Source organism: Equus asinus, chromosome 3, assembly GCF_041296235.1.
Source record: "Equus asinus isolate D_3611 breed Donkey chromosome 3, EquAss-T2T_v2, whole genome shotgun sequence".
Lineage (NCBI taxonomy): Eukaryota > Metazoa > Chordata > Mammalia > Perissodactyla > Equidae > Equus > Equus asinus.
In genome coordinates, this window is record NC_091792.1 from 33,897,635 (window position 1) to 33,925,212 (window position 27,578).

The 27,578-nt window shown below is 40.6% G+C and overlaps 1 long non-coding RNA gene across 4 annotated transcripts in view; it reads right to left on the bottom strand.

Moving 5' to 3' along the window:
• The window catches only part of LOC123284521 (uncharacterized), a 69,531-nt gene that overhangs the window by 26,452 nt on the left and 15,501 nt on the right, over window positions 1-27,578 (bottom strand). For 2 of the 4 annotated variants that reach the window (XR_011501941.1, XR_011501939.1), the window contains one exon: window positions 11,559-11,669. The exons of 1 other annotated variant lie outside the window; for it this stretch is intronic. This is a non-coding gene — a long non-coding RNA (uncharacterized lncRNA). Of the gene's footprint in view, window positions 1-11,558; window positions 11,670-13,143; window positions 13,693-27,578 lie in introns of all 4 variants that reach the window. One more of the 4 variants, XR_011501940.1, reaches the window with a different exon arrangement.

The window sequence follows — 27,578 nt, forward strand, 5'->3', positions numbered from 1 at the left end:
AGGAATTTTCTCTTCATAGACCGTAATATGGCTATTTATCTCTTTCCCTAAGCTCTCATAGCTATTCCCCGGTATACACTGAAGACAAAAGCTAATGAGCAACATACATAGGATACTCAGTGTTTATGTAATTCAACCTTCAATGCAGGAAGAAAAAAAAAACAGGAAAAATTAATGAAAACAATTCTAACATTTCACTCACCCAGTAGATTGCCATCATAGAAGTCATGATGCTACTGCTACCAACTAGGAAACGACAAGGACTTGAGAAGCAACTCCTGTCGTCTGCACGTTTGCATAGATGTTGGAGCTCAGCTGCTCCTAAAGACTGAGGAATCCAAGTGGAGCTTCCTCAACACACATGCTTCCTACGCCTGACTCTCTGAAACTCCTCATGAAGTCGAATTTCTCATCACCGAAGGGGGTTTATCTCGGTACCCCTGTAACTCTCATAGAGTGTTAGAATGGTGGCTGGCACCAATACTCACTAATGTTGGCATTGTTATTTAGGTAAGACTAAGAAAATGAGGAAGAAGTTGAAATTTTCCTTGAAAAAGAACAATGAGAAGGAGACTTTAGCCTATTTGTTGTTCTTTTTTTCCACCATAATATTTTGGTTAGTTGGCTACTAAATTTATGAACTTTTTAAACCCACTTGACGTAAATACTTCATGATAATTCCAGCCCTGTGAGGTTTATATAAGTTCTCTTGTTTTGTCATAAGTAATATGTTTGATAACAAAATAATAGAGTGGCACAGAAGCAGTTATAAAATATTGAATGCTTTTTTCTCCAGAAAATTTTAATTTTGTACTGTAAAATGTAGATGATGCCAGTGTGTGTCAAAGTACATTAATATTTACATGAAAATTTGGTGCAGAAAGGTAACCTTGGGACAATTTATTTTGCTTAGTAGCCACCTCAGCTTCTTGATGTAATGAGGTGAGGGCGCATTTAAGTCAGTGAACTATTTTACTTTCAGCAAGGCTAAATGCTTAATCTCAATTAATGTTGCTTTTAATTAACACAGAGGAAATCATGTGACCTCACCCTAAAGGCTCTGTAACATCCACCTGGCCAGCCATAAGGTGTGGTTAGAATTCTACAGAGAGATAGGATGACAATAAAGCCACTTATTGGGCTCCTACTTATGTGCCAAATCTTGTTACATATAGAACCCAACTTTATCAAGGATCAACACTCTCTTCTTACGAATAAAGTCACATGAGCTTTTACACCCAAATTTTGCTGACTTGGGATTCCATCATATCACACAGGATCTCAGTCCCCTGAAGACTCGTCTTCATAAGTATTTTTGGAAGTCGCAGGGGTTCCTCACTGGTTCACACACAAGCCCACACTCTTGGGTGCCGCTTACTCCTGCCAGGCTTCTGCTGGGCCTCCATGATCTCAGCTGCTGCTGTTCCTAGGAGAGCCCTGCCCTGCTTAGATGTCCCCACCGTGAAACTCTTAAGTTGCTCAAACTGCTGTGTTCCCAGAGCACAGGATCCTTGCCTCTCTCCTCACAGGGGCTAGTCCATCTGGCTGGCCTAGGAACCAACTACCACACCATCTCTCATTGTGCTCAGCTCTCCTGTCTCTTCCCCCAGGACCTAAACTCTCAGTCTCTGCAGAAGACTTGCCCCGCACAAGCTCCCTTTTCAAAATGTCTACCAGCTCCTGCAAAAGATGCCTGGGGAGTTGGCAGTCCCTCCTTTTCTGGCAGTATTGCCTTAGGCTGAGTCGTGGTCTCCCAGCTTCACATATATAGGATTGCTAATTCTGTCAACAACCCCTCAAGAAAGGTATTACTACTCTCAAATTACAGAAAAAGAAACTGAACAACAGGAATACTGAGAATTAATCTAAATTCTCTATTCCTAAATGTGATGCATTATATACATTAGATTTTAAAAGTACTATTTTCGAAGTTGCTCAAAGCACTTTATGAACTTCATTTTATACTTTTTATAGACAGCTCAGTGACAGATACTATCTTTATTTATAGATGCTTCTGTGGTATAGAGAGGACCAAGGGATTTGTACATAATCCAGATGGTAAGATCCTGCTCGGTGTTTTATCTTTAAGGCCTTTCTTCTGTAACCTAATATTTTACTTTTTTTAAAAAGATATTTTATTTTTCCTTTTTCTCCCCAAAGCCCCCTGGCACGTAGGTGTGTATTTTTAGTTGTGGGTCCTTCTAGTTGTGGCACGTGGGATGCCACCTGAGCATGGCCTGATGAGCAGTGCCATGTCCGCGCCCAGGAACCAAACCAGCGAAACCCTGGGCCGCCAAAGCGGAACATGCGAACTTAACCACTGGGCCACAGGGCCGGCCCCCTGTAACCTGACATTTTAGATTTTGCTCTTTTAGAGAATGATACCTCAAGGTATTTTTTCCAGTAGGCTTTCCTGGCTTATGTTTGAAGATAATATTTTAGACATTAAAAACCAAAACATGACTTACTATCGGCTTCTATATTAGCCAGGATTCTTGGCTAGAAATGACAGCAACCTACTAGCTTGGGCAAATCAAGAGGAATTTATTGGTTCGCCTACTCATACAAGGAGAAGGGGAGGGGTGCAGCAAACTTCAGGGACACAGGTGTTGCTAGGGTTCTCCATGTCTCTTCTCTTTCTCTCTGTGTATTGACTTCATTTTCCAGCTTCCTCCACATCGCTGTGGATGTGGCAACCAGTAGTGTGACCTAGTGCAAGAGTGAGAAACTCTCAGGGCTGCAGCCTTACAGGAGCCTCCACACTTTCGTGGACTTTACGTAACTCCAGGGACTGTATTGTCATAGTGAAGATCCAAGAAAAATCCCCTCATGGCTCTAACAGGAGGCGAGGGAGAATAATCATGTGTAACACGCCCAGAGCCTTCTCCATAAGGCCTATTCTCCAGGAGAAAAGACTCTGCCAGAGCTTTCTCCCAGCTGGGTAAGGGCATTCCTCCTACTCCATCCCCACTACTGTTTTTTTTCTTACCTAAAGTGGGGGGAGGTGGGGAACAAAGTCAACAGGGGTCAGGGCTTCAAGGAAATAGATTGGAAACTAATTGCCAGTAAATAGAGTAAGGAGTGTGGGGTGGAAAGCTATACTACTGGAGAGACACTTGTAAAGGTCAGGGCCCAGGGTCACAGGACCACTTAAAAGACTGATATTTAATCAAAAGATTATAGAATGCTCCCTTCCCCCCTCCCCCCCCCCACATTACTGTCATACCAACAGAGCTCCAGTATAATAACAGTGGATTACATTGAAAGAACTGCAAGACACAGACTCTCTCTGAGGTGGAGGACTTAGGGGAGGCCAAACTCAAGAGCGGAGACAAAAACAAGGACACTAGAGAAATTTGTAGCCTCTGGCACGTATAGCTGCAGCAAACATGAAATGTATCCCAACCCTTAGCCAGATTAACATACATCCTCACACTAAAGTCCTTTTTACCTCAGTTCCTGTTACTTGATACATCATGTCTGGATTTCAACAAAAAATTACAAAGCATGCCAAAAGGCAAGAACAAACATAGTCTGAGGAGGCAAAGCGATCAGCAGAACCAGACTCAGATCTGCACAGATGTTGGAATTATCAAACAGGGAATTTAAAATAACTATAATTAATATATTAAGGGCTCTAATGGAAAAAATAGACAACATTCAAGAACAGATGGGCACTATAAGCAGGGAGATGGAAACTCTGAAATAATCAAAAGGAAATGCTAGAAATAAAAAACACTGTAACTGAAATGAAGCACGCCTTTAACGGGCTCGTCAGTAGACTCAACATGTCCAAGGAAAAAGATCAATGAGCTTGAAAATCAGCCATTAGAAACTTCACCAACTGAAATGCAAGATAAAAAAGAAGGAAGAAACAGAACAGAACATCCAAGAACTGTGGGACAATTTCAAAAGATGAAACATACAAGTCATTGGAATCCTAAAAGGAGAAGAGAGAGAAGAAATATTTTGAGTAATAATACTTGATAACTATCCAAAATTAACAATGGACACCAAACCACAGATCCATGAAGCTCAGAGAACACCAAACAGGACAAATACCAAAAACAAAAAGAAAAACCCACATGTAGCCATATCATATTCAAACTGCAGAACACCAAAACCAAAAAGAATGGAGGCAGTTCTCATACACGACCCAGTCTCAGTATGACACTTCTGCCGCCCTCTTTTTTCTGCATCATTCTAGACTTGACTCTTTCATAACTGTTTTTCACATACACCATCAAGGGCCTTTCTAGCTCCAATTTTTCTCATTATTTTATAGCTCTGGTTACCACTTTAACGCTTTGTAATATCTTGGTTCCCAATGACAAATTCTTGATAGAAATATGATTGACCTGTTCATCTTTTGGAGGCAGTAGAGGTCACTGAGGGAAATCTATGGATGGGTTGCCCAAATGAGGTATCCACCTCAATCTGGGTTTCAGGGGTTGGGATAAAGTATAAATACGGTTCCTTCTTATTCAGCAAGAACAGTTGGTAAGGCACCATTTCTCAGGGGTTTATGGACGGGGCAGGCAGTGGCATATGCTTCCACCACAGAACAAATTACTAGGTAAATAAATGAGTTTCAGAGGGGTGAATGATTTGCTTAAATCAGTCAGTATGACTCAGGCTCAAACCTACCTCTCCTAACTCTTTACTCAATGATCTATTACATGGATTAGAAACAAGCTGTAAGGAAAAATACATTGCCTGTTGACCATAGTCTTTTAAATTATTCCTGCTCTTTCCTTAGAAAATTATCAGTCTATTTAATAATAGAAATGTCATGGTTTGCTAGAGATTTCCTACACATACTACATCTTTATTTAAGATATGAATATGAGGGGCTGGCCCAGTGGCACAGTGGTTAAGTGCGCACATTTCGCTTCGGCAGCCCGGGGTTTGCCGGTTCGGATCCCGGGTGCAGACATGGCACCGCTTGGCCAGCCATGCTGTGGTAGGCGTCCCACATATAAAGTAGAGGAAGATGGGCATTGATGATAGCTCAGGGCCAGTCTTCCTCAGCAAAAAGAGGAGGATTGGCAGTAGTTAGCTCGGGGCTAATCTTCCTCAAAAAAAAAAAAAGATAAGAAGCTGAGAAATCACACCACCTCTTTTTAAAACCAGTGAAGGTGCTGGTTCTGGAAACTTTCTTCCCACTCGTTCAAGTCACTTGGGGCTCTTGGAACAAGAGAGGATTCAGAGACCATTTACGCAGTGAATCTCAGAACACTTTATTGCCCATACAATAGCCATCATGCACCATTATTATTGCTATGGTTTGAATTGTGTCCACCTAGAATGATATGTTGAAGTCCTAACCCCCAGTACCTCAGAACGTGGCCTTATTTGGAATAAGGTTGTTGCAGATGTGATTAGCTGAGATGAGGTCATGTTGCAGTTGAATGGGCCCCAATCCAATATGACTGGTGTCCTTATAAGAAGAGAGCCATGTGAAGACACATACACGCAGGGAGAACACTGTGTGATGATGAAGGCAGAGATTGGAGTGATACAGCTGCAAGCCAGAGAAGGCCAACAATTGCTGGAAAACCACCAGAGGCAAGGAAGGATTCTCCTACACGTTTCCGAGGGAGCATGGGCCCTGCTCACACTTGATTTCAGACTTCCGGCTTCCAGAACTGTGAGACGGTAACAGTCGTTCTGTCGTTTCAAGCCACCTAGTTAGTGGTACTTAGTCACGGCCCCCATGGGAACTAATACAATGGTCATCTCCCTGGCTGAGCCTAACTCAAAGAGGGAAACTTCCATAACGATTTTATTACACTCCCCTCCACCCTAAATAAGAATATATTCTCGCACCTCCCAATTCTGCCTTCCCTCAGTACCTTGAAAACTCGTAAAACAAAAGGAACACAAGAGATTCCTGGCATTTCTCTTGTCGAGGTACCTTGCTTCTGTTGCTATTCCACAATTTATCCCATAACTTGGCATCGAACTCAGTATTGGGCTTTGGCCATCCCAAAGGGTCTGAATTTTACAAGTCTGGGAGGTCGGGTTCCTGTAAGAGGGATTCTGGAAATTACAGAAGTACTCTAAAGCAATTAGCCGTGAGCAGCAGAAAAGCCATCATGAAATGTCTGGCCACTTCAGGCTCTTCTGCCTTGAGGAACTAATATTCGATACCTGCTAGAGAATGGGGAGAGGTAGAGTATGTAAAACGTGCTCTGCCCTTATAAAACTCACTCTAGCTCTATTCAACTTTTTATAATGTGTGTTAAGCTTCTCTAGCATCAAGCCCTATCATGTAATATTTGCAATATGAATTTTTAGCTCAAAATAATTTAGCCCTAGTAATTTGCTCAAAAATTGTACCAGGTATTTGTATCTCAAAACAACAAAAGTTGCTCTACTGTACATGGTTTACCTACTTTCCGATATTTAGGAAGTGGAGCCAGTTAAATTTGTATGCTGCCTTTTTACACAGTTCCCTTCTTACATACCTCTTGATTAGTGAATGAATCCTAACCAGGGTGGCAGGAAAGCTGCCATAGGTATAGCATATATCATTGTATTGGTCGGGAATTGACCAATATGGTGGGAAATAATAAATGGTATTGTTCAGTGGCCCAGAGTAGATGCACAATATTTATTGAATGAATGGATGAATGAATAAGTTCTGAGCAGAGCTCATACACAGCCACAGAGACAAAGCCACATATTGAACAGTCCCTACAAAGAACCACAAATGGAAGGGCAGGAATATATTGAATTAATCCAATTCTATGGAGTACCCTAAAATTGCATTTGTCAGGATACTCACATATCTGTAGGACAAAATACTGTTGTGTATCTCTTAGCTCAAGCATCTCTCAGTATGACACCAGAAATGCAGAAACAGGCAATGTAAATACTTGTCCACAATATAAATCTGCTGACATGCGGATTAAGTGTCCAAAGGAGGTAGATGGAGTATTAACGTTGATCATTCTGGGTAGTCTGTTCCCAGGCCTTATGCACGTTCCTTCCTGTGCATCCCTAGTCTTGTGGACCCTGAATCAGCATGTAGTAGTGTTTCATAACAGAGAAAAGGGTGGGTTCGTATTTGACTAAGCCCACAACATAGGCAGATAAACTCCCCTCGGTGAACAGGGAGGGAATGAAGTGTCTATCAGTTAAGCCCTCCTGTCTCTGTTTGCCAACATACATGCAATAACTGATCATTTTAGCAATTTTATTTTGTGCCTCCTCCCAACCCCTGCCATGAAACCTTCCAGCTAGGATTCCATTTGTTTAAAGCTATGAGCAGTTCCTATTATTTGTCTTCAAACATGTAGAAACTATAATCCACTAAGATTAATTACTTTTTAACATACAATTTTTCAGAATCCCAGTTAGGAAACATGCCATGGGTGATAACTTTCTACGATCTCTCTTCTTAGTCTGGAAAATTTCTGGGGTTGTGAGGGTTTTGCACGTTAATATTTAATTGACAATATCTGATGTATGGTTCTTGGGTTGATTTCAGAATCTTCAGAGTATTAATTATGTATATAACAAGAGGCCATACGCCTCTTTCCTTACAAACAAGTCTATGGACCTCAACTTGGGAACACAAGGTTGTTCATTTAGAAAAATAAAGACTATAATTCTTTGGTCTTTCTCTGCAGGGCCCACTTATCAGGTGATCGATTAGAAGCTTCTTTGAATATGAAAGTCAGTAACATACAGGGTGTTGGGGATGCTTTTGGACTGGACTAACGAGAAAGGGAGTAGTCAGCAGACGTGGGACCAGACAAAGGCTGAGAGGGAGTTACTGGGCAGAGATAGGCGGAAGACAGCAGAGAAGGAGATTAAAGCAAGTTAAAGATGTAGTTTTAAGCGGTCTAAAGAGTCCAGACCCTGCAGTCACACCGCCTGAGTTTCAACTCCAGTCCTACCTCTTCCTAGCAGTGTGATGTTGGGCAAACATTCTGTGGATCAGTTTCTTCATCTGTAAAATGGGGATAATAACAGTACCTTCCTCACAGGGCTGTTGTGAGGACTAAGTGAATCATTGTGTACAAAGGACTTACAAAAATGCCTACAACATATAAATATGTGCTTCTATTGTCATCAATTATTCTTATTATCTACATGAGGCTCTCCTAAGACTCAGGTTACTTAAGCAAGAGTAGAACTTGGAAATATCTTTTAGGATATTCTTTTAAATGACTTTTGATTATGCTAATAATGTGTTCTATGTAAAACTAAGGGTGTTGTCCCAGCAGAATTGTACAGCAATGGCTTAATTTCATAGAGCAGGAAAGGTGGGCCAGCGCAGCTTGTGAGTGTACTTCCCCCACACTCTCCTTGGGTGAACCAAAGAAATCAGCCATCGCTACATGCTCTTTATCCCAGGAGATGCTACTGTGAAAAGCCTTGACCCTTCTTATGGCTCATTTTTTTAGTTACGGTTATTGAGAATCTTTTTGTTTGTTTGAGAGTGTGGGACACAATTTGTGGATTACCTCCTTGTGGGTACCTATGAATAGACAGGGTTTCCTTGGAAAACAGCAACCATTAACTGAAATGTCTTTGCTTTGGCGTCCACGGTATACCTAATCTTTTCCTATTTCTATTTCTCTATTCCCCATCAACACTCGGACACTTATTTTCTCCCTTCTACTGATCATGGACCCAGAACTAGAGAGAGCGGAAGTTTGAGAAGCATCATATTTGACTGAATTCACTCCAATCTCTTTGCCCTAGAGTTTGTTTGTTTGTTTGTTTAAGGCCTAGACTCTAAAGAGCAGTGGAAGGGAAAAATAAATGTAAACCTAAAAGAGATTCTTTGCAAGATTTGGGAGATTGATTATATGTGGATGCATTCTATTTGTTTTAGTTTTTGTAAAATAACATTTTAGGGGCCAGCCCATTGGTGTAGCGATTAAGTTTGCACACTCTGCTTTGGCAGCCTGGGATTCGTGGGTTTGTGGACATAGGCACTGCTCATCAAGCCATGCTGTGGCAGCATCCCACATACAAAGTAGAGGAAAATTGGTACAGATGTTAGTTCAGCGACAATCTTCCTCAAGCAAAAAGAGGAAGATTGGCAACACATGTGAGCTCAGGGCAACTCTTCCTCACCAAAAAAAAATAAATAAGTAACACTTAGTTCTGATTTGAGTTACATATACTCATTATAAAAAATTTAGAAGAGAAAGAAAGGAATATAAAATATAAAAATCACATGTAATCCTCCTACTCAGTTATAATAAGTATTAACATTTTTATTTATGGCCCACTAGGCCTTTTCTTATAAACATACACACACATATTTTTTATTAAACAAAATTGGGAACATAGTGTATATACACTGTTTGTAATCAGTTTCAGTTTTCAAATAGTAAATGTAACCAAAAATAAATTTCAGGAAAGAAGAGAAAAGGCTTCTTCCTTTTTGGCTTCTCCTCACTAATTTTATCAGTTTCCTTTTCCTGTGCCTTTGCACTTTGCCCTTCTTTTATTTCCCTCTAGTCCTATTGCAACTAGTTCCCTGATTCCTGCATCCTTTAGACCATGTGCCACACAGTTTTTGATAAGTAAGTTACTAAAAATTTCCAAATCACACAACAGGTAAGCATCAAGAAATCATTCTAAGATCAAGGACTGAGAATTAATATTATTATAACTGACAGACTCAAACAGTTAACTATGACACATGATGTATGCTCGTTCAGCTGCTGGCCACACTTATCCAAATATCAGCATTTGGCACCTTGTGAGGAGGAGCCAGATTCTTGCGGAGATGGAAACTTCAGCTTCATATGGGATCTTTTTTTCTCAAGGGAATTTTGCTTTTTCTGTCTTTATATGACTTGTTTTCTTCCTGCGTTTCATCTTGGAATGGCATCAGTAAGTTTCTTTTTTTTTTTTTTTGAGAAAGATTAGCCCTGAGCTAACATCTGCTGCCAATCCTCCTCTTTTTGCTGAGGAAGACTGGCCCTGAGCTCACATCCATGCCCATCTTCCTCTACTTTATATGTAGGATGCCTACCACAGCATGGCTTGCCAAGTGGTGCCACGTCCGCACCCGGGATCCAAACTGGTGAACCCTGGGCCGCCGAAGTGGAATGTGAGAACTTAACCGCTGCACCACCGGGCTGGCCCAGCATCAGTGAGTTTCTGTCTTCACAGACTACAGCCTGATACATCCAATCTATGGTGATAGAGATCAAAATAGTGATTACCTCTGTGTGTGTGTGTACATGCTGTTTTGACTGGGAAGGGACAAGAGTCTGCATCTGGTCAGCAGTTACACAGATGTGTACATATGTAAACTATATTTGTGTACTTTACTGTTTGATATTACATCTCAATAAAATACATATGTTGCTTGATCCACCCTCTTGCTAGGTTTTCAGTGGTTTAGGCTGCAGATCTAGTCAAGTAAATTCCAGAGACTGTGGACCAGCCACTGTTTTAGCTATAGAGACCTCTAGCCTTTTCATTCCTGGACTGTTCATAGAATAGCAATACCCAGAGATGCTCCCCACCCCACAAAAGGAGTTTTGTAGTCAATTAAGTTTAGGAAATACTACACTATCTAGGCCTCTTTGAAAGATTCACAATGCACATTGAAATATTAAAGACTATAAATCCTACAGCAAAGAAACATGTTTATCCCAACTTGTCCTAAACATGAAACCCTTTTAATTAACACCTAGTAACCCCTCATTAGGATAATCAGCTTATGTTTCGATAGAAGCCTGAATGGGGCCTGCCCACCAAAGGCACCTGCGCATCAGGTGATATGTACGCCCTCTGCTGGTTTTATTGGGTATGAGGTCACTCAGAAGCTTCTATTTTCACTAAATCACACTCACAACCCAGAGTTCATTGTCACAGCGCTCTTAATTAGGTTTTTTCACATTCAGCATACTGGGGACTGAACAACATGGCTTGCCATAGCTCAGTTACAAAAGGAAGTTTTTTGTGCATACTTTCAACATGGAAGTCAGACCATACAAATCACACACTAGTGTCCAAATCATCTGATAAAATGAGAACAAAGAACGAACGTGAGCTCCCTAAGAATTCTACGATTTTATAAATTAAACTCTTATGATAATAAATTCAATTAGTTTGTTCTATTTATTCTCTAATTTGAAGTCTTATTTTTAGCAGACTAGTTCAACCTCAAATAGACTGATTAATTAAGCTATAATTCCATCTAAATCCAATATCAGACATTTTCACTTAAATTAAGTTTCACTACCCTTGGTTCTTGAGGTTATAATTGTTAAAACGATATCATAATTGATTCTGAGAGAAGAGATAAAAATAATATAAAGGACAGGAATGTGATAATAAAGTACGCTTATATACCATAATTTACTTTTAAAAGAGCTTATTTTACTACATATTTGTTTATAGACTGCCACACAATTTGAGAAGAAAATTTAAAAATGTTTCCGACAAACAATCTTTCACAATCTGTTCTATTTATCTTCCTGTCTCAAAACAATGCATATTGCTCGCAGAGATTTCTTTAGAAGCACCATTTTTGTTAGAATAGTTAAAGGTTGAAGCATATAAGCAGTTGCTACCTGCCACTGGGTGGGTTGAAAGAGCTGGGCAGCCTGGTTTTCATTGCTCTCCTTCACTCTTTATCTCCATCTTCTTATCTCATCTGGATTTCTCCAACTGGCCTTCAGCTCCTTGAAAAAAAAGCAGCTGAGTCTGCAAACATCCTGCCTAATCCTTCTGGGGCAAAGGTGCTTATGTTTCAAATTTCCAAGTTTTAAGGAAAGAAACTCCTAATTTAAAATACTAAGAATTATTTGAAAATAATTTCCTTCCCAAAGAAATATACCCTGTAGTATGTCAGCCTCACTTTAAAAGACTGTTTAGGGGCCGGCCCCATGGCCAAGTGGTTGGGTTCGTATGCTCTGCTTCGGCGGCCCAGGGTTTCGCTGGTTCAGATCCTGGGTGCAGACATGGCACTGCTCATTAGGCCATGCTGAGGCAGTGTCCCATGTGCCACAACTAGAAGGACCCACAACTAAAATATGTAAGTATGTACTGGGGGGATTTGGGGAGAAAAAGCAGAAAAAAAAAAAAAAGATTGGCAACAATTGTTAGCTCAGGTCCCAATCTTAAACAAAAAAAAAGACTTTAAATTCAGCTCCTAGAGCAGTATTCCCAGTATTCAAAGATCAATTGCATCAAAATCACATAACAACATAGATATGCTGATTCCTGGGCTCCTCCTCAGATCTACAGTCTGTGAAGGTAGGCCCAAGGGCTCCGCATGTTTAGTGTGCTTCATACGTGCTGATCCAATCACCAATTGAGATGCTTTTTTTAATGCAGATAATGGATCCGCTCACAGATGTTGCTTATCAACACCTCTAGGGTGAGGTATGACATCTGTATTTATAAAGAATTCCACAGGCTATATAAATGAGCACTGAGGGTTGAGAACTACTGCTGCAAGAGTTGATAAAAGAAAGGACAAATGTTTGGTGCTGGCCCGATGGCATAGTGGTTAAGTTCCTGCGCTCCGCTTCAGTGGCCCAGGTTCTCAGGTTTGGATCCTGGGCGTGGACCTATACACCACTCATCAAGACATGCTGTGGCAGAATCCCATGTACAAAGTAGAGGAAGACTGGCACAGATGTTAGGTCAGTGACAATCTTCCTCAAGCAAAAAGAGGATGATTGGCAATAGATGTTCGCTCAGGGCCAATCTTCCTCAGGAAAATCTTTTTTAAAAAAATTTGAGGACAAATCTTGAAAGACCTATTTCAATTTGCCTATGAATGGTTTGTTAATGTGGAGAACGATGGGCTAACATATCAACCAGATTTAGAATAATTATTAGTGAAGGATCGAGATCATATGAATAGATTGAATGCTATGACTTCTCAATCTAAAAAAGGTTCACCAGTGGCACTTCAATGACATCAATTCTTTACCCTCCCTGCACTGTAGAATCCTCCAGGAGTAGCTTTTAAAAAATACTGATGCCTGGGCCCTATTCCAGACCAATTAAATCAGAATCTATGGGGAAGGGATGGGGAGAGGTGAGGCCTCAGCTTCTGCTTATTTTTAACAGCCTCTGGGGTGACTCTCCTGTGCAGCCAGCTTAAGCACCATTGCTCTATGACATATGACAAGCTGTTTGAGTCACCTGCTATTGTTGACATCACAGGAAGTTCATGTTTGCTTCCACACCCTTGGAGGCTGGTCTTCAGAGGAAATGAAAGCTTGGCACTGTCCTTTTATCTCTTGTTCCCATCTCTTAAAGCTCCATCGTTAGGATGCACTGTTTTATTTATAAAAGCAGTTGCCACCTGTTTTCTTTCCATAATTTGTAGCCGTATATTGCTTAGAGCAAAGGCCAGAAAGTTATATAACTTACAAATTTGTTAGTTAAAATTTGGGGGCACGGGGTAGTACATGTGGAATTTTGGGATCCGTTGCTTGGCAACTTTAAGAGAGTTAAGCTTCTGCATTCTGTGAACTGTCAGAGTTACAGAGTTGGATGAGCCCAGTCAATTACTTCTTGCTACTAGAAGGAAATTACTTCTTCATTATGCAGAGGACTTGAAATTTGTCGTTCAGAGCAGGCCCTCCATAGCGATGTCACACTTCTTCTACTTGACTCCACAAATTCTTCTGCCCTTTAGCCCTCTTACTTCTCAAGAGTTTGAGGTGATCAGACGCAAGGCTGGAGCATCTTGGCGGAATGAAACAAGATGGTCAGATTCTTCTGTAACAACATATGCGGGCAGTTACCGGAAAAAACAGCTGGATGAGTCCATGTGCAACCGATTTTCTTATAAAACAGGACAGCACTGGCCTGAGTGTAACCAGTAAGATTTCTTTGTAATTTACACCTGGATATGTCGCTATAAATAGACCAGAATGCTATTAGAAGAAAGAGGGTATTGTAGACCCTGAGAGACTTCACAGACCTTAACTCTGCATATTTTCCTGTGTAAATGTCAGTGGGAAGAACAGCTAAATGTCAGTCACTAGCTGAAATTATGACTGTATTCTCTATGTAGTACTCCTAAAATTATGTCTAACTACCTGCTCTTAAAAAGAAAAAAATATGAGCATTTGATTAAACTGCAGATATTTTGTGTTCTCTGCTCAGCAAAGAGGGGCTCCAGAGAATTTCAGTTTGTTTCTTGTCTGGTTTTTCCACTCTTAGGAGTTGAAAACTCCCCACAGAGCAGGAAGGTCAGCTAAATCTTCCTCTGCTGCCCACCTTGTATTGTCCATCGACAATGCAGGTGTTGAGGGCCCAAAAGACGTTGCTTGAGGGTTTACTATAAGCTAAGTCCTATGATAGGCCCACAGAAAAATATTAATTTCAGTTTAGTATGTCAACGGAAACCACAGTAATAAGTAATCTGCACAAGGACAGGAGATATTATCAGGGGAAGGATATTGTGTTTCTGGAAAGATCTCAGTAAAGCAGGGTTCCTCTGAGCTGGTTTAGGAGACGGGGAAAGGAAAGAACTGCATGGAAGGGAGGCATGCACAAAGGAAAAGACATTTAATCTCAAGGAGTATCAGAGAACTGCAAGGAGCTCAGTAAGTGTGACACAGAAAGCCTATGTGGGGATGTGGAAAAATATGAGGACTCGTTATGAAACACGTCCCTCTGGATGTTAATTGTGAAATATCTTGTCCAAATTCTGGAAATCTATTTGAAAATCAAGTTGAATTGGCTCCAACTTGAGATGTGAGTAATAAGTCAAGTAATATAAAGCCAGATGAACTGCTGTACTACTGTTTAGTTTGTGGGATGTTTAGAGACAGAACTCATGATTCAAAAATAAATCTTTTGGCCTTTTTTTTTGGCATTAGGTAGTTCCCTAGTTAGTTCTTAGTAGCTCCTTAGTAACTGTGCACACAGTTCTTTCAGAACTAGGGAGTTTCCTAATAAATATTAGTTATATTGTCTTCCAGGGCTTTCCAAATTATCAGAACCATGCTTAAAGCTAGAAGGTCTCAGAAGTACTTTCCAGTTGGATATTTTGTCTGGTTTGTTCCTGCAAGCCACAGTCTCTGCATTTTTAACAGCTCTCAACTATGCTGACACTTCAGTTAACTGGAAGTTCCTTTGCTAATTCTGTGAATTTTGAGGCACATCTTGGCCAGATAGGGGAATCTTCAAGCGCTGCTGGGGGCCTCTCGGAAAATAAGTTGTGTTTGAAAGCTGGTATCCAAACAGAGGTACTCACCAGAGTAGAAAAAAAAATTTAATAACTGGAAAAATGCAAAAGTATGACATCTGGTGAAAATGTACAGAACTTTGAATGTTTCCTATTGAGAGCACGATCACTATGTGAGTCATTCCAACCAAGGTGCCCTGTGACATTGCAAATTGCTAAAGAGCACAAGCTTGTGAGGTTTATCTGTTTTTCTGGAATCTCAGAAATATAAATTTTTTCTTCTCATAACTACTGCTATTCTATTATAGGCTAAGAAGTAGCAAGTGTTATTAAGGGAAGACGGAGGGCAGAATCAGCTCATTTTGAAAGTACTGATTATATTCTAAATTTGCTTTTGCTTTTAATCTTTTTCTTGGTTAATTTTAGCCCTGAGGACAACTGTCTTAAGTTCTGAGCAAAAGCTGTTTGATTGAAATTTTGTAAGGCCAGGGGCTGGCCTTGTGGCCGAGTGGTTAAGTTCGTGCGCTCCGCTGCAGCGGCCCAGTGTTTCATCTGTTCAAATCCTGGGCATGGACATGGCACCGCTAATCAAGCCATGCTGAGGCAGCATTCCACATGCCACAACTAGAAGGACCCACAACTAAGAGTATACAACGATGTACGGGGAGGCTTTGGGGAGAAAAAGGAAAAAAAATAAAATCTTTTAAAAAAAAAATTTGTAAGGCCAACGCCACAAAGAGACATTTTTACACTGCTATAAAATCAAAATGGCCCAAAATATGAAAACATGAATGGTCCAAAATATGAAATGATTGATAATTTAAAATGTGTTAAGTCAGGAATATATTAAGGTATACAACAGAATACTTTTTATTCACCTTATTTATTCTCCACGTACATTGAAAACCCCATATTATGCAAGACAGAAGAAACTTGGGAGAAGTCTTGATCATTTGGTCCTGAATCAGTTTTAACAGCAAATACAGTAGTCCTCCCTAATCCACGAGGAATGTGTTCCAAGACTCCCAGTGGATGCCTGAAACCACGGATAGTACCAAACCCTCGCTATATACTGTTTTTTCCTATACATACATACCTGTGATAAAGTTTAATTTATAAACTAGGCACAGTAAGAGATTAACAACAATAACGAATAATAAAATAGAACAATTATAACAATATACTGTAATAAAAGTTATTGTAGATCTTAGCAACCTCAGCACACGATTTTTTTCTTTCCTTAATAAGTCGAGAACTTCAAGGGAAACACCTTACAACTTCTCTTTGGCATATCCGAATTGCCAGCATCACTACCTTTGCACTTTGGGGCCATTATTAAGTAAAATGGTGGATGGTAGGAGCCAGGTTTCTTGCTGTTATAGTGAAAGGTTAAAGATAAACAAGGGGAAGAAACTAGAATGATCCATGTGGTAATGGATTAGAATTGGAAACATCAGCATAAACTCATGTTTAGCTTAATACAGATATATATGGTTACATATAGAAATATATATAGATATGTGTGTATACATGGGTTAGTATACACGCATATGTTTTCCTGCTCTTTTGAAGAAAGCCCCTACATGCAGCCCATATCAGTATGGACCATCAGCTGAGAGGGCCCAGAAGCAAGACTTGCAACAACAACCACACCTAGTGCCCAGATTTTGGTTTCTAATATGCTTCTCCAATAAAGGAACCAGGGTTTCTTGGAGGAATGGCGATTCTCAGACAGGAGCAGCAGATATACAGGATGAGCCTGAAGCATCTTGTAGTGCCAGAAAGTATAAAAGTGTCCAAAAAACCCACAAAAAAACAGTGATGGAGCCAACTGAAAGAGCTCCCAATGGCCAAAGCAGGAAAAATTGTAGCAATAAAATAAAGTAGTACTGTATTGTAGCTCAAAGTATAAAATAAATGCCCACAAGTTGGTACTGGCATAAATGAGTGACTGAATAAATACATTAATGAGGAGAAAGGACAAATTTCCCACAGAAGAATTTCAAATAATTTGTGTAGTTCCTTTTGTGTTCAAGGAGGTGGCGCATAACTCACAATTCCTTAAGTGCGAGCTGTGCATAGTGACTTTCTTCCAATGACTATAGAAAGGGAAAAAAAGAGTAATTTTATAGTGGGGAATCTTGACAGCTTTTACCCTCAGAATGATGTGATGAGAATGGTACTTTTCCTCTGTGGTCCTCCTCTCCAAAATACATTATCCTCATCTAATCACGAGAAAAACATCAGACAACTTCCAATTCAGGCACATTCTACAAAATAATACCTGGTCAGTAATCCTCAACATCGTCGAGGTCATCAAAAGAAGGAAAGTCTTAGAAACTATCACTACTATGGGGAGCCTAAGGAGACACAACAACTAAATTTAATGTATCATAGATGGGATCCTGGGACAGAAGGACACTAGGGAAAAACTGAGGAAATCTGGATAAAGTATGGTTAATAATGTGTCAATATTGGTTCATTAATTGTTAAAAATATACCGTACTAATGTAAGATGCTAATAATAGGGGTGACTGGGTGTAAAGTATACTGGAACTCTCTGTGTTATCTTCACAATAATTCTGTTAATCTAAAAATGTTCTAAATTTAAATTTTTATTTTAAAAAAAGGAGGAGAGGTGGAGAGGAGAGCTGCCACATGCAGGATGGTCAGAAGGCAAGAAGTATTATTAGGGTTAAGGAGGGACGTTTTATAATGATAGAAGGGTCAACCAAATAGGAAGATACAACAACCCTACATTTGTCTGCATCTAATAACACAGTCTCCAAGCTTTTTAGATAAAATCAAAGGAGCTAAAAGGAGAAATAAGCAAATCCACAATCATAATGGAACATTTAACACACCTCTCTCAGTAACTGGTAGAACAAGCAAATAATCAGCAAGACACACCAAATTTGAACAACACAATCAAGACACTGGTCCTAACTGACATATCTAGAGTACTGAACCCACCAACTGCAGGATATACTTTGTTTTCAAGAGCATGAGGAACTTTTTCAAAAATTAACCATCTGTTGGGCCGTTAGGAACTATCAAATTCAAAGGATTAGAATCATACAAAGTATGTTCTCTGACAAGTGTTATTAAGCTAGAAATCAATAACAAAAAGAAAACTAGAAAATGTCTAAATATTTACAAATTTAATAATATACTCCTATATAATGCATGGGGTAAAATGAAATCACAATGAAAATTAGAATATATTTTCAGTTGAATGATTAATAAAATACGACATAAAAAACTTGTGAAGGTAACAGTCAAATGGTGAAACAGCACAAATGCCCATAAACACATGAATGGATGAACAAAACATGGTATACACATACAATGGAATATTATTCGGCCTTAAAAAGGAATGAAATTCTGATATGCTACAGAATAGCATACATATATATGCTTCAACATGGATGAACCCTGAGAACGTTACTCTAAGTGAAATAAGCCAGTCACAACAGGATAAATATAGTATGATTCTACTTACGTGAGGGATCTAGAATACGCAAATTCAGAGACAGAAAGTAGAACAGAGGTTACCAGGAACTTAGGGGAGGGGAAAACGGGGAGTTATTGTTTAACGGGTTCAGAGTTCTGTTTGGGATGATGAAAAAGTTCAGGAGATGGACAGTGGTGAGGGTGGCACAACATTTTGAATGTACTTAATGCCACTGAACTGTACACTTAAAAAATGGCTGAAATGGTAAATTTTATGTACATTTTACAATAGTACCACTACTACTACTATTATTAAAAACCTGTGAAGGGTAGGACTACCAAAATCCAGAGAGAGGACCTATGTATATCCACTCCTCCAAAAAAACAGAAACACCCTAGCATAAGCTCTCAAAACCAACTTTTACAAAACTCTGTAAATTAACCAGAGGTGTGCAACAGTCTGAGGAGTGTGTTTTCAAGGAACACTGCAGAACCTTTGTAAGAAAAGCAGGGTTTGTGGCATTGAAACTGACCACTCCCATCCCTGGATAGTCCTTGAGAGCAATGGTTCCCACACTTGTTTGATCATGAAAATGATCAGTTCCTGTTAAAAATAAAGATTCTCAAGCTACTCCCTTTAGGAATTCTGATTTTGACGCACTAGTGAATCTGTAGGTGTAACAAAAGCTCCACATGGTTCTTAGGATTAGAAAACAATGGGAAATTTCACTTTGTAAGAGGGTAAAAATCATGTTCTAGCAACACGGTCATCTGACACTAAACTGGATGTTGCTTCAGGGCTTCTGAGTAGTTACAGTTTGAGGAGACAGTGGATGTTGTGGGGTTTAACCCTCTCCTTTATTGCTTAGGGCAATGCTTGCGCCCCTGTCTCAACCTTGGACCCTCCCAATTGGCCTCACTGTCACTCAGGAGGAAAACAAACCCAGAAGAGATGGAAGCTATGATAACTCTGACTGGGCCTCTCAGAATAGTCCCAAATTATCTGAAAAGCAATGGTTTTCCTTTCTGAATTGGTACTTAAAGAAAGAAATTGGAATCTTGCTTCTGAAATGAACAGGCCTCTGCCAGGGCTTCCTAAAGCCACAGGACAAATACAGAGCACTAGTTTGTTACAGCAGCAACAGAAAAGTAATACAGGTAGAATGGACAGCAGAAACATTTTTACAATAAAGGAAAGCATAAGTTTTTACAATAAAGGAAAGTATAGCATGATACAAAATTTTCATGAATGTCTAAAAGCAAGAAATATAAAAGAAAATTAGTACCAGTAAGAGTTTAAAAGTTATAGTTACAGTATAAAAAAGTTACAGTATAAGAGAACATTATTTCCAGTAACAGTTTAAAAATGAAATTTTTTTAAAAATGCCACTTTGCTAAAATTTGTCAAGTTTTAGGAATAAATGTAACCAAAGATGTGTAAGATCTCTACACAGAAAACTTTAAAACATTAGTGAGAAAAATAAAGATCTACATAAATGGAGAGAGAAACCATGTTCATGGATTGGAAGACTGAATATTGTAAAAATGATCTATAGATTCAGTGCAATTCCAATAGATGATTTTGTGGAACTTGACAAGATGATTCAAGTCTAGAAAAAAGCCAGGACACTCTAAAAAAAAAAAAACCAGGTGAGAGGGCTTGTTCTACAGGTAACAAAGTTTATTACAAAGTAATTGAGGCAGGACGGTATTACAGCACAAAGATGGACAAATAGACCAATGGAACAGAATAAAGAGCCCAGAAACAGACCCTTGTTTATATGGGCACTCATTTATGAAAAAGGTGGCAGAGCAGTAGAGAAGGCCATGTTTTCAATTCCAGGTAGATTAATTCCAGATGAATTAAAGACTTAAGTGTGAAAGGTAAAACAATAAAACCATTAGATGACAACACAGAGAATATCTTGGTGATCTTGAGGTTGGCAAAGATTTCTTAAACAGAACTCAAAAGCACTAAGCACAAAGACAACATTAGACAAATTGGACTACCTTAAAATTAAGCCACAGAGAGGAGGAAGATATTTTCAACTCAGGGACTGACAAAGGGGTTATAACTATGATACGTATAAAGAACTCCCACAAATTAGCACGAAAAAGACAACCCACTAGAAAAATGGGAGAGACTTTAAAATGAAATTCATAAACCAAGATATCCAAGTGACCAAGAAACTTATCAAAAGGTACTTGACCACATTAGTAATCAGGAAATGCAAATGAAAACCACAAAGAGCTTACTCATGTAGAATAACCCTCCAGAAAGGTTAAAAATTAAAAAGATCATCAATACTAAGTGAAGATGTACAACAGTGTGATCTCTCACATACAGCTGGTGGGAATGTACATTGATATAACTCTTTATGAAAACAGTTTGGCCTTGTCTTCTAAAGTTAATGTTATGGATACCCTAAGACTTAGCAATTCTACTTATAAGTATATACCCAGTTGAAATGCATTTTCACACATATACAAAGAGACGTGCACAAGTATGTTCATAGCAGCATTTTTCATTATAGCCAAAAAACTGAAAATAAGCCAGTTCTATTCATCTACAGCAGAGTAGACAGACGGTGGGTATGTTCATAGTGTCGATGAAGCGGAGCAAACTAGGGTTACGCCCAGTAACATCACAAACATGATGTTGACCATTTTGAGCCAGACGCAACATATATTGTATAATTCCATTTATATAAAATTTAAAAAAACAGCCCAAACCAAACTATAGTGACTGGGAATGTCTACTTAGGTGATAAAAATATAAGGAATACAAGTGATTCCCACAGAAGTCAGGAAACTGGTCCACCGACTAGACTACCCGTATCAGACCACCTGCCCCAAACCTACTGGAAAATAATTACTTGGGTTGGGCTCAGAAATCTGAATTTTTAAATTAATACCCTCAGGTGATTCAATTGCTCCTGTAGATCAGGACAAGAAAAATGCAGGGTAGGCCACCAGCCCCTGTCTCAGCAACAATTAGGGCTAGTTTCTTGGCTGAATACACGTACAGGAGCATTTAGGACTCCTTAGGCTGACAACAATTCCACTCCACTCCTACCTCACACGCAGTTCCAGGTCCTAGAGCTTGGAGACCCTCCTCTCGCCAAATGAGAGGCCTAAAACAGTGGCCACCACGTGTTGCACTCTACAAATTGATGACTGTCCATTCCATACAAAATGACCTGTGCTTCCCACCGAGCCCTTGCTTGCCTAAAAAGAGTGTCATGTCTCAATTCAGGGAAACAGATATAGATGTGTTTGGAAGGAGAGACACAGCATCTGTGAGTTTCCAAGTTTCTCGTAGAACAGCTAAGTTCTAACTTATGCTGGGAAACCAACATATATAATGACTGTAATAGTTCCTATTCCATTCATGGCACTGATCTTATTTTGAAAACAACTCCCTAGAGAAAGACTCATAAATCTGTTAAAACAATTATGAACTTAATGTTTGAGCTTTTCATGAACAAAAGTTGAACACTTTAGCCTTTTATGACAAATCAGGGGACAAACAAATCACTGAAGACAATGAGAAAGTCTGACTTGGGGTGATTTTATGGGAGTGTGGGGTTACAGTTGGGAGTGTGGAAAGAGAGGAAGAGGAGAAGCAAAAGTTCAAGAAATAAATGAAAACATGAGCGAAAGTCCCTCTAAGTCCATAGGCTGTAAATTATAAACTCATTACTCGTTTCTTCTATTTTCTTTCTTCAGGGTGTCATCACCAAAATGCCCTGCCTGCAGTCCCACGGTCTGCAAGGCTGGTCCCCAGGAGACCACAAGTGCTAGAGGTAAGTGCAGCATGGTCGGCTCTGCACGGCCCTCTGCCAAGGCTGCTGAGTTTATGACTTTCAGCCTCTTGATTGTAGTCCATATGGTTTCCATTTGCTCACCAAAGGCAAGGTGTCTTTAAGCAAGAAAACGAGCATGTTGTACCCTGGATCGGTCACTCTTAAAAATGACAGTATTCCAGAGCAAAGGTTTTCTTCCTCTGTATCAGTCCCAGAATGTAACTTCTGCCAGAGCTTGGAGCTCTACGTAATGTAATCTGAGCTTTACCGGATGCATCAAAGAACCAAGAAGAGAAACCAAAGCTATAAACCATCAACTAGTAAACTGCATTTACTAATCCATAACCACCTGCACCCTGTTTTCGTTAAATTAAGATAACACTAGCTGCTCTAACAGATAAACCTCCAAATTCCAGCTACTTAAAACAATCAAAGATATTTTTCCTCATATAAAGGCCAAGGTGGGTGTTTTGCAGGCAGATCTTCCACACGGTGATTTAGGGACACAGACTCCCTTCATCTCGGGGTTCCACCATCCCCTGGGGCCCAGAGTCCTTTGTCTGCATCTGGCAGGTGGGGGATGAAGGGCAGGGAAGGCACACCTGCTTTTCCGCCACTGCAGCCTGGAAATGACACACATCTCTCACGTTCACATTCCAGGGGAAGGAGTCACAAGACCCCACCTAGATGTCAGGGAGTTCAGAAATGGGTAGACGGTGAAAAGAGCTATCCTGCAGCCTTAGGGGGGTTTCCTAAATAATGGAGATAAAGGTTTTTAATGGCTGCCTTGGACAATCGCTATTCTGCTGGCTTTCCTAATAAAATTTGACTTTATGGGCATAGTACATTTGAGATGGGTTTTATGTTTTCTTCTCTGGTTTGTTGAGGCAAGAGGATAGGACAGCTAACCATCTGTGCTACTGTTAAAACCAGGAAAGACTTGCTTTCTCCCCTTTGCAGTAACGAACATAAAATTAAAACACACTTCGTAGCTCGGAGACAAATCTGAGCAAGAAGGGTATGGGAAATTAGACAGCCTGGTCACATCATTCATAGTAAGTTAGGCTGACGGTGCATCTGATCCGAGCAGCCCGGAATACAATCCTATTACATTTACATTGCTATTTGTGCCCTTCCGAGTTCTAAATAGCCACTTATGGCCCATGAGAGCTGATAGCTGAGTGGTCCTGCGGTTGGATGGGTGGGAGTATTTGAAGGGTGGTAACATGAGCAGAAAAGGCAATAATTTACCACCATATGATATTCATTACTTTGTTTTCCTATCTCCTTTCCTGTTATAATGGTAGTGTTCGTAAGAGGCAAGGTAGAAGTAACCAGTGGAATATATTCAGAATGATGACATTAATGGACTTGGCCCATGTTGCCTTGTTCACTCTCCTCAAACAGTAATTTTAACTTAACTGATGACTACTCTGTTCATTAGGAGGTGACAGTACATCAAGGTAGAATTATTTAATTTGGCCAAATGACAAGCTCTCCTTGTGCTTCTTTTCAATTTCCATGTGTCGTGTTGGGATTATCAACTTTAATTGTGCTAGAAGCCCCTATTGAAGGGAGTTAAAACATGAAGCCAAGGACTAAATTGTCAATACAAGCCAACTGTATACATTTGCTCACCACAGGTCACATTGGTCCATCAACGACTGTCTCTTTGTAGAAGTGGATCCATTCATATGGCTATGCAAATCAGATGGGCTGTGCTTAAGTGTGATTCTCGATCCTGATAAGGGGAAAAGCTCTCAAATTCTTTTTCACAACTGCCTTTCAAAGAGTTCAGCCTTCTTTGTTCTGCCCACACTAAAGTGGTTTTCCTTTGGCGTTACTATTAATTCTCTTTCCAAGTGTTTGATTTGATTGTGGCTTTTCCTGCCTTTGGACCATCATAGGCTCATCTCTCAGATTCAAAGAAGAACACAGCAATAACTAATAAAAATAAAAATCAAACATCATAAAGCTGCAAAACAAATTGTTAATTCAACTTTCTCTTCATTTGCACTCCAGTAAGACAGATTCTAGCAAGTTTTGTTTAACTAAAAATCTTCTCTCCAGCATATGCAATTTATGAAGAGTGTAGTGGAAGGCAGACTCTGACACAGCTGGGGCAGCCCTCACTGGCTACTCCCTTCCCCTCTCTTGTTCTTAGCACCATATCTGTGTCCCACACCTGGACCCCACTAGGATGAGCCCAGACTACCCTTGCAAAAGGGTACACTGGCCTCTTTTGTTCTTGCTGTTGCAGGAGACATAATACGCACTGGCGAAGAGGTTTTATACAGTATGACCACATCAAAGCCCAGATGTGACAACATGTGCAAGATTGCCTTTGGATATTCCATAACCACAGATAACAAATTCCAAGCCCCCGAAGCAGCTCCATGGAGCTGTTTTTTGGTATACAGCCTTTAACAAGGATGACAGGGTCCAGGAGAATATTGATAAGAACCAAATAATATTCTCGGAGGGCAACACAAATATATTTGTTATGTTACATGTTTGCGTCCATTTTTTACATCCCTCCTTTCCTCCTATTCCTTTACTCCCACTTTTACTCTTCTATGAAGGCTTCTCCAAACCTTGAGACTTCTAAAAGCAGTAAGAACTCACCAGACTACCCCATAAGTCATGTATTCACACAGGGAGATCTTAAAGCATAAACGAGATGATGTCACTTCTCTGTTTCCTGTCTCACTTGCAATAAAATCCTAATTCCTTACCAAGGCCTGTAGGGTTTTGCACGAATGTGACCCTGCCTATCTTTCCAGTCTTGTTTCATGCCTCCTCCCTTTTGCTCACTCTGTTCCAGTTACATTTTAGTAACTTGAAAATGCTAAGCCATTTCCTCCCTCAGGACCTCTGCACATACTATCTCTTTGCTGGAATGCAATTATCCCAGCTCTGCTGAGCTGGATCCTTCAGGTCTGAATTTAATGTCCCCTCTTGAGAGAGGCTTGACCTGGCCACCACATTTAAAGCCAGTTCTTCACATTCTTTCCCTCTTAATTTCAATCTTGGTGCCTAGTTTGCTTTCTACGTATTATAGTGTTTGTTTATTTGTTTATTATCTCTTTCCTCTTCTAGAACATAAGCTTCCCGAGAGCAGGAACTTGTCTGTCTTGCTTGTCCTTATATCTCCAGTACCTAGGACAGGGCTCAACACAAATCAGATGTCCTATAATTGTGTGTTGAACAATGGTTTTTACGGACCTTCCATTATTGACTTTTTCTTCCCTATGACATATTTCCTTATAGAGACAGTTTCTCATTTATAATTTGTCTTCCAAAAGGGAAGCAAATGTTAAAAAACTTGTGTTTCCAACGGCAGTCTTTAGAATCCTGTGTAGTAACACATAAAATGGTAATACCTTAAAAACTGAATGAATAGCGTATGGCACTGTTGCATCTGTACATGATTTTAGCGATACGTACTCCATCCCCCACCCAGGTTCTCTAATGGGCTGAAGGTGACACAGCAGGGCAAACCCCAAATCTGAAACACACACATGCAGGAGTATGAACAAGTGAAGGCACATGTGACTGGGGATGAGAGGGAGACAGGAAAGAGAGCAGGCGAAGAACTTGTCTCTTTAGGGCCTGAGGCAGGGGAAGCACCTTCCATTTCTCAGTAATGTGCGCATCTTGTGGCTTCCAAGCTTTGCTAATCTTGTGCCCATAATGTCTAAGGGATAGGCCCCCTTGTGCTGTTTTTGGATCATTTCCAAAGCTTATTGCTCCTGGAGGCTGGGGCCCCAGAATGAAGGTGGAAGCCGATGGGTTAGGGCATACCTAAATAGAGGGGGCTTTTCCCACAGTTTTCTAGTCTGCCTGAGAAGGGGACAAGAGGCTGGCCCTGGGATGGAATAATAAAGGGGTGAATGGCAGCCAAATCAGGCAACTGTCCCCAGCTTTCCTGGGAGAGACTCAGAGCTCCCCAGTCAAGGCTCTTTCACACCCAGGCCAGCTCTTCCCAGGCAGAGGCATCAGGGGAACCCCCCTCTCCAGGGCATCCTCTGTTCTGAAGTGTAGAAGTGAGGCCAACAGGAAAGACTCTCACCTCTCCCTCAGCTCCCAGGGGAAACCCTGGAATGGGACTCTCCCCCCAAAACAGAAGCCTAATTCTTATCCATCTCTTCCTGTGCGTGACTCCACACAATTCTGTGCCTGTCAACCAAGTTATTTCTACCCTGAGGTTCTACACTTTTCACTCCCACCATAGGCACTGGGCTTGTTCTTCTCGCCCTTTCTCCACCCATCTGCCCCGCACCTGTTGCCTGACCACTTCCCTCCTGGTCCTTCCCTTCCAGGTCCGTTCTGTTGCGAGGAGAGGACTCCTCAGCCTTTGGCATGAGTATCTTCATTGTCTTTTCCTAGGGCCACCTTTGTTTGCCTTCCATTGTTAACAAAGGAAAGCTGCCCCGGGAGACAGTTGAGGACACAGAGGGCGGACGGCAGCTGCTCCCTCACCCAGTCACTGCCCTCCTCGGGCCTCCTCCATGCCCACCGTGGAGCTTGACAGCCACGGCTGCCCAGGCGGCGTGCCCGAGGGAACAAGATGACTTAGAACAAGCCTCACTCGCCGCGGGGTTCCCACATTCACTCCTCGTGTGGGCTGTCACAGCAGAGGGACCTTCTAATGCTGGGATTTAGTTTGTTTTCTGGCTAATTTGTATGCTTTGCTGTGGGAAGTGCATACCTTTCTTTTAATCTACAGAAAGAAAAAAGCTCACATTGGCCGTCAATAAATCTAGGTAGTGTGATGAGCAGTTAGCCTGGGATGGAGGTTCTCACCACTCTAAAAATGACAGACATGCTGGATGACTGCCAGAACACCCCCAAAGAATTCCAGGATGGGCCCCCACACTCAGGAAATACCAATGTCCCTTTCAGGTGTTGGGAACTTTGTTTTGTGCTCTCTATTTCAAATCAGGAAAAACAGTCTAATAAATGGTTAAATGTGTTTGCCAGCAAATATTCAAACGTAAGGCAACAGTTTCCAAATTCCCTGCAGAAACTGGACACAAGGGGACATTGGCAGCCAAGCCTGTTATTAAGAAGGTCACAAGATGCCATCTGTTATGGTGTGCACTTTCTGTTCAAGCATAACATCAACTAGGAGGTGGTTGAAATTGCTTTTGCCTGTGAACTTAAAAGACAGCGCT